Genomic DNA, 8,709 nt, shown 5'->3' with positions numbered 1-8,709 from the left:
CAGGCAGTAGGCCCAGGCCCGGCCCCACCAGGCCCCATTCCCGGCAGGCCTCAAGCCCCGGCAGGCCTCAGACCGTGGCAGGCCCTGACCCTGGGGCAGGTCCCGAGGTGGGTCCTTCCGTGCTAGTGAGGAAACAGTTCTCCAGACGGTACTTTCGGGAAGGGGGCCCCCAGCCCCGGCAGGCTGCCAGCGGACCCTAGTGGACCTGAGCTCCAGCAGGTCCTGAGCAGACGCAGGCCCGACCTCAAGGCCACCCCAGCCCGTCCACCAGCCCGCAGTCTAGGTGGGCCCTGAGCCAGCCCCGCCCCGAGGAGAGGCAGGCCTCCCAGGGGTCTCTGAGCGGCAGTGGTGGTCCAGCTGGACCCCTCGCCACACCCTGTCGCGTTTGGGCTGGCTGGGTGATTCTTGGATTCGGGCCAGCTCCCAGTCGCACGAGGCCCCCCCCCCCCCCCCCCCGGCATGCTAGGCAGTGTACATAGTCCCCTTCTCCTTAGTGGGTTCCTGAACCTTTGTCAGACCCCAGTATTTGCCAGGCCTGTCCTGGATGTAACGAGGGCACCGGGGACTGGGTGTCCATTCAGGTTGCTGCTTCTGGGATGGCCAGTTATGAACCCAGGCATCACCTCGCCAGACCACCCCTTTGCGAGAAGCCGTCCCTGCAGCCTCCCACCGCGCTTAGGGAGAGAGGAGGGACAGCCAGTGGTTTACAAGACCCCTGAGCCCACCCCTCGCTGAGGAGGGAAGGCTAGTGGAGGGGCCCCTAGAGGGTGGGGGGCACCTGGTGGATGGTGAGTGTGCCCGGCTCCCACTGCGGCTCAGGTATGAGGGTCCGGGGGGTGGGGACCCAGTTGAGGAAGCTCTACCAGGAGTCATTTAAAGATAAACACCTGTCACTCCATCCCGTCCACATCCTGATTGCTCAAGGGCCTTTGGTTGGCACCCCTCTCTGCTACCTCAGCTAGTTCCATGCCCCAGTCCTCTTATAGTTAGAGTTTTCTCTTCATAACCAACCTTAAAAAGCAGCAGAGCCAACTCTCTAGTGTGGCAGCCAAGCGCCACGGCCGCTGACCTCCCAGCGTGTCCCTGACTCCCTGACTTGTGACTTGCGCCACCCACGCACGAGCCACACTCCCATCTTCCCTGTCTGCTCCCTCCACGTCTGTCCCTGGCACAGGGCAGACGGCCCCAAGCATCCCACGGACTAGAGCCTCTTTCTTCAGGGCCTGGCACAGAGCAGCCCTCAGTTTCTGACTGAGTGAAAGGAATTCCTTCGAAACCCTCAGCTTTCCCAACACAAAAGTCGGCGCTAATTGGAGCTTATTTTCCTCAAAAGATTTTAAAGCAGCTGAATGTTTTCACACATTTGTAAAGGGTACGAAGAGCATGTATGAGGATCTATCACTCTTTCTTCTGTTTGCAAATATGCTGCAGACAGGCGTGTGGGGCACTTGGGGGCGGTGGGGAGGGCTTCCTGGAAGGTGAGGGACATTAAGCCCTGCCCTGATGGATGAAATAGGACTTACGCAGGCTAACGGGATGGGACGGGACGGGACGGGGATGGGGGGAGGCACGGACCCCCGTGTCCATGGGGCTCTGAAACCAGAGTGTAAGAGCAGCGGGTTGCCAGAGACTAGGGAAGGAGCAGGGTCAGGGGGACCAGGGAGTCTTTGATTCAATCCATAGACTTTTGCAAAGTGAGGGAGGATCTAAGCCGCATTTCAGAAAGCCAGATCTGGCAGTGTTTGTGTACAGGGAGCTGGGGGGCGGGAGGGGGGCAGAGAAACTGCTGGTAGACCATCTTTCCCTTTAGAATTCTTCCGTATTTAATAATAGACTGAATAACCCCGATGGCCCCAAGAAAGGGTGAACAAGATGATTAAATGTAACCAACATTTATTGAACACTTACGTACACAAAGCAAGAGAAAATGGTAGATGCTTGTTAGAAGCAGATATTCCTGATTCTGGTTTTAAGCCATCCCTGAATCGAAGAAATCCAAACTAAACAGAACACTAAGGAATTATTCCACTTCAAACGCCTGCCAATTTCCTCAAGATGCCGCTTGTGACAGATATAACTATATTCCAGGAAAGTACTTTCCCCTTTTCTCTGCAGACTCTGCAGACTTCAACATAAATAAGACAGGCCCCACTTTGTTTAGATAAATTTTTATGAAGGTATTAATCCTGAGCTTAGTATATATTTCACTGTCAATGAAAAATTCACCTCAATTTAATTTTCTTAAGAAATGAAAATTTAAAACAACTTACCAGGCTCTTTAATGCAACCCAAGAAGTAACTCATGTTTTTGATGACTTGAAACTCATTCCAAACTCAACTGGGTCTTCAGACTTTTAATTTAGGAGTTGAGGAAAAGACTAAAATCTTCTGGAAGAAATCAGAATAAAGTTCCCAGGACATATTAGGAAGTTTTTTGGTACAGGTTACACACTAGAACATAATACTTAAGTCATATCATGTAAGATGGCTCTCTGTGTATGAAATGTGCATTTTTGTGTTAATTTCATGCCAGAGTTTACCTATATAAAATCAAAACATATGAGTACCAGTTCTGAAGAGCTTCAGGCCAGGTCAGGCTTTGGGGACGTGCAGCAGTGTGTGTGCGTGTGTGTGTGTGCACGTGCGCACAGGGGTGAAGGAACAAACAGCAGTAAAACCAAGAAATTCAGTCACTGGGAGAAGACTGAGTTTGGAGGAGATATTTGAGCTGGGTCTTGAGGGCAGGTGTGCCAGCCAGTCTGATCCCTGACAAGGGAATCGCTCACGCGAAGACCCAAAGTACTACTAACGGGCAGGGCCCATTCTGGAACCACCGTGGCTCCCGTGGCTACACATAAAGTGTGCGTGAGATGTATGCTGAGCCCTGGCCTTTGGACTTGACCTTGCGGGCCACTGAAAGCCAGTGGACGTGCCTCAGTCAGGACCAACGTGAAATCAAGGGAGGGCTTGTTCCTGGTTGAGAATGACCTGCTGCTTCTTGTTCGCAGAGGATACAGAGGAAGGCTTGGCTCCAGCCACCTCCCTCCATGGAGCAGCTGGCCTGCAAGGGAGCTCCCATCCAAGAAGGGTGGTGGGTGACCCGTGCATGACCTCCCTGGAGGCTGCCTGTGTCCAGCGTGTGCCCTCCATCACCACACCTGGACCTCAGGGAGCTTCCCAGTTACATTTTGTAAATACTGAGTCAGACGTGCCAACTAGAAGATTTGTATGTTCCTTCAAGGATTGAAAATTAACTGATTGCCATAAAAATCACATTTCCCTGAACACTTTTTTGAAAAATGCATGAATTTATGGAAAAGTTGAAAAACCAGTACAATGAATATGCCCTTCACCTAGGTTCATATATATGTGTATGGATGTGTATGGGTGTATATATAGGTATTTTTCTCTGCATCATGTAAAGTTAGCTGCACACACTTAACCCTAAATGCCTCTGTGCATCTCTCTTAGGAACAGGGACACCAGCCCCCATGATGACAACAGCCATGGACATTTAACACAGAAGCCATTCTATCACCTAATATGCAGTTCCCATTGAAACTCCTTTAATTTGTCCCCAAAATGTCCTTCATGGCCTTTTCCTTTTAAATCCAGAATCCAAGTAAGGATCAGGCGTTCTGCTGGGTCGTCAAGCCTCTTTGGTCTCCTTTAATCCAGAACAATCCCTGCCTTTGTCTTTTCTGACATTGACGCGTCTCACAGAAGGTCCCCACAGTCTGGACTCCTCTGATGGTTTCCTTATGATTAGATTCGGGTTAGATGTTTTTGGCAACAGTGCACATTGTGTTTCCCACTGGGCCCCATCAGGAACCGCATAACCTAGGCTGTCTCGCCTTATTGGCCAAGGCTGGTAACTTGGTCTAAGCGGGGTCGGCCAGATCTCTTCATGGTAAAGGCACACTCCCCCCTTTATACCGAATAGAATGGAAATCAGCTTCCTCTTTATAATGCGTGGAGTGGCACTCTGAGACGATGAGAATGTTCTGTTTCCTGACAACCTTTCCCCCATGGCTTTCAAATCCAATAATGATCTCTGCCTGCATCAAGGACTGGTTGCAGCATGGTTATTTTCCAGCTATCTCATCCCTTCTACACTTGCTGCCTGGTATTTTTTTTTTTTTTTTTTTTTGGCGGTACGCGGGCCTCTCACTGTTGTGGCCTCTCCCATTGCGGAGCACAGGCTCCGGACGCTCACGGGCCCAGCCGCTCCGCGGCATGTGGGTTCTTCCCGGACCGGGGCACGAACCCGCGCCCCCTGCATCGGCAGGCGGACTCTCAACCACTGCGCCACCAGGGAAGCCCTGCCTGGTATTCTTGAGTAAAGAAGCCCATCACCTGTGGAGGTCTAGGGCCAAAATGAAAATGCGGAGCCTCTTTTTCAAGATGGTGACAGAAGAGCATTGAACCCAAGACAGGGCCTGGGCGACTGCAGTGGCTGCAAGCCCAGGATGCCCGCCTTTCCCCCACTGAGGACATACGTAAGTGGGTATCTTTCAGCGTCTCTGCTCCAAGCGTCCCCACTTAGGCCGATGAGAGCCCAGCAGGCAGGCTCCTGTGTCTTTTTCCCATGTCCCTATCGGTTTTTGTGTACTTCTGTCCTTTCTGGAACAATAAGATGACCCCCGGGCTCACAGTGTCCCTTCCTTGCCCCACATCTACAGCCAGCCACTTCCAAGGAACCCTGTTTCCTTTTGGTTGGGGGAATGGCTGGTAAGAAAGTAAGAGCTTCCTATGGAGAAACCCAGAACTGCATTCCAGGTGTGCTCACAGCTCCTTGGGTGTCACTGCTCCCAATCCTTCTAGAGGACAGCAGTAGAATTTGTTTTATAGGGACACTCAGTTGTTCTTTCCTACAACTCTCACCAAATAGCGTCCACTCCTGACAACGAACCTACCGCATCAAGCTTCCTTCCTCCCCTCCTTCCTTCCTTCCTTCTTTCCTTCCTCCCTCCCTCCCTCCTTCCTTTCTTCCTTCATGTTCTTAGAATGTATCCCACTGAGATCTTCAAAGTTTACTTCGTATCTGTGTGGTCTGTCTATCTGACGTCCATCTAGATTCCTGTTTCTGTTTGTATTCAACATAAGGGTTTGCTGGGTCAACTGAAGTAAAAACGCACAATGTGAGAGCCGTGAGTTCAGCTCTATTTGGGGACTCACTGAGGACTCTAGCCCAGGAGCTCCTAGGAACTGCTCCAAAGAGGTGGGGCGGGGGGAGGTGTCAGTATATATGTGATATTGGAGAAGGGGTAGGTGCTATCAAGCACACGTCTTGGTAGAAGGTTACTATTAGTCACGAGGAACAGATACCTCAGTTCAAGATTTCAGCACTTTTCTAAGTATGGGAAGATACAAGAATCTAGGTTCATGAAATTTTCTCCTGAAAAGATCTAACTATCTGAGGGCCTGTTCTCCTTGTTTTCCTAGAGCACAGAGGGCCTCATTCCTGATCTCCACCCTGAATTCCTTTCAGGGTGTATGGTAGGTAGAACTGGATGACGGGCAACATTCTTTGTTTTACAGCTGTTTTGTAGTTTTTTTTACATTTTCAGTTTTTGAACACGTAAAACATTTGTACGGTTCAAGAGATGAAGCTGTAAAAAGGAACGCTCAGAGAAATCTCCTGTCCCACCCCTTTCCGCATTCTCCCACAGTAACCATTTTTATTACTTTTTAGTTTATCTTTCTTGTTTCCTTTTGAAAAAAAAAAAAAGATGATCTATATTCACGGATCTTACACAAAAGACAGCATATTGCACGTCATCTTTTGCGCTTTGCTTTAAAAGCACATTCTGTAGTCTCATCTCAAGTCCTGTGTTTGTTTTTACCTTCCAGGATCAGTGGGACGACAGAATGTGTTAATAAAAACGTTACTAGTGGAATCATTTATGAACAACAAAAAGCATGCCTTCTTAGCATCAGTTTTCGGGGCTTCTCGATAAAATGAGGGCTGAATGAGTTGCTCTCGGAGCCCCCTGGCCGTGCTAGCAGCCTAAATGATTCTCCCAGGAAGGGGAGAGTGTCAGGTAGTAATGACCCTCATGTCTCGGGAACTAAATTTCTATTTACTTCTCAACACCTGCAAAATTATTTTTGTGGTTGTAAAAGTTTTCAAGGGCATATTGAAGACCTGGAGCCTGGGGATGGGGTGGCTGAAGGAAGTAAGAGAGAAATCATTAACAGACCAAACGTGGTTCCACATTCCTTGAAGCAAACTCAGCATATAAAGTGGAGATGTATAGGAAAGCGAAACGAGGGGTCCGTGTTTATTTTGATCAAGAAATCGTTTCTTTAGGAAAAGCTTCCCTTATAGCATCCTCTGAAGTAGCAGGCTTCTCGAGTGCCTTGAAAATGACTCAGTCTTCAAAAACCTGAGTCACATTATTTTTTGCAGAAACACTCTTGTGTAAAGGAACACGTCTATCTTAGTATCTAAATGTGGATCTCTTCAAAAGTAAACACGAATCCGAATCTGTTGCTGATGATTTTGGTAGAGCTGAGCAGTGTGGAGGTAAGGCTGGGGGAGGGAAAAATTAACCAGAAATCGTTGGTTTTTTTTTTTTTTTTAAGGCCCATGAGAAGGAAATTCAGTATTTGTTTCTCACTGATTCTGGAAGGCTCCATATTTTGGGCCAGTTCCTAGTCATGGATGGGAAGCACAAAGATGCAGCAACCTTGCATGTATTACCATGCAGGTTAAAATGCTAGGTTTGAAATCAGATCACTTATCCCTTCTCGGTGATTTACGAAACTTGAGTGACATTATAACCCAAACAGAGTAAAACGCATTCCAATCAGGTCTGTGGTTCTCCTAACATCTTCATAAATTCAGTAACACTTAAACATCACCTATGAGAACCATAAAAAGACATTCTGAAGGCTTTTTCTTAAAACGTTGGGAACGTGTAGTAAGTACGCACTATAAAGTACTGTTTTTAAAACATGATTGATTTGTGACATTAGAAATTCAGCAGCACATGAAACCAAGTTGTGTATATACCAAGAGTTCCCCTCTTTTTTTCCCCTTTCCTTTAAATGAGAGGCTACTCTCCATCCTCCAGTACTCCTGGGGCCACAGAACAGGGAGAGGAGAGGTGGGCGGGGTACAGTGTCAGGCGCGGGGGGCTGCGGCAGTCCGAGGGGAAGGAGTGACAAGGCTGCATGGCAGCCAGCTCTGGCACTTAGCAAGTCAGGGTGCGCGATCTGCTGTGTGTCTGCACCTTCGCCGGGGACTTTCGCCTGCCGCTGTTGTGCAAAAAACACACGACGGGCGCCTCCACAAGGCAGGACGTTAAGTGTTGAAGTCCTGTGTAAATTTAATTATTAGCATGAACTGAAGGTACTGTCATCGTTTAACTCAGCCGACCTTTTAAATGGATAACCAACCTTGAGGCTTAATTGGATTTAAAAAAATCAATTTCTAGCCACTGCCTATCGTGGAAATGAAGCGCTACATTCTCAGGCAACTGTAAAATCAGTTCTGCTCGAGACTATTTTTTTATTATTTACAACGTCAACATGACACGATCCATCTTGGTCAGCGTTTTAGGCAGACGTACACCTTGTATGCGGACAACCGCAGATGGACACGTACGCACACCGAGGCATATCACAAAAGCAGCGTTACTGTCTGCTGGGCGGCAGCCTTAGTCATCGGCAGCCAGCTCTTCGCACCAATTACACGAAAAACTGAGCTCGGGGTAATGACATACCGCTGTTGGCAAATCTCTCTTAGCCGCAGTCTGCTCTAATCTTTGTAAGAAAAAAAAAATCCTTGAGGAAGCTTTTACCGAATCACATCTTGACCATTAAATCTTTCTGGAAGGTCATTTAATTTTATGGAAAGAAATGAACAATGAAAAGGGCATAAGCAGAAACAGTACTGGTCTGGAAATTGGGAAGTCGAAGATTCTAGTTCCCGCCGTGCGTTCCACTGGTCTTGTGACCCTGGCAAACCCTCTGTCGGCTCTCAGTTTCCCCATCTGGAAAAGGGAGAGGTTTGGCGGGGAGAAGGGGGGCTGCTCTATTTCCCTAACAGCTGATGAAAATGGAGGTCTATTATGGTGCCGAATCAGAACACCAAGTTAAAAAAAACAAAAACAAAAACAACCATTTGATTCCCTCAGCACTTCCTCTGAGCAAAAGAGATCAAATGATGCAAACCAGAGCCCTTCTGCTTCCATTACAACAATTACAAAATGAGAGAAACAGTGATTCCTAACGGCGGAATTTGGACAATTAGCTAAAAAGCAATTTTAGCATAACAGTTGACAAACAGAGATCACTAAACCCAGTGGTCTAGCTTAACTAAGCCCGATTTACATGTGCATCACATTGAGTGGAGTCTCACTTAAATGGTCCATTTTAGCCAAATTGCAGAGCTGAAACGGGGGCCCGCACAATTATCTTAAACATCCAGGGCAGGCCAGCGAGCTCATTTGGACAATTGGACAAATGGTTATTTTCTTTTGTCTCAACTGACCGATAATTGTACACAAATCCCTGCCAGTTGATGCTGTGGAATGTCCCTTTGTGTTGGAAGAAGACCCAGCCACGGACCAGCAGACCGCCGTGGGGGTGGTGCGGAGTCGGGGGACGGGATGCGCACGGCACACGGCTGATGCCCACCGTCCGACTCCAAGTCCTGAATCGGAGACACCTTCGGACGAGCAGAGGCTCTACACTCCCGCA

The sequence above is a fragment of the Leucopleurus acutus genome (assembly GCF_964270905.1).
Source record: "Leucopleurus acutus genome assembly, chromosome: 16".
Taxonomy (NCBI): domain Eukaryota; kingdom Metazoa; phylum Chordata; class Mammalia; order Artiodactyla; family Delphinidae; genus Leucopleurus; species Leucopleurus acutus.
This window is presented reverse-complemented; position numbering follows the sequence as displayed.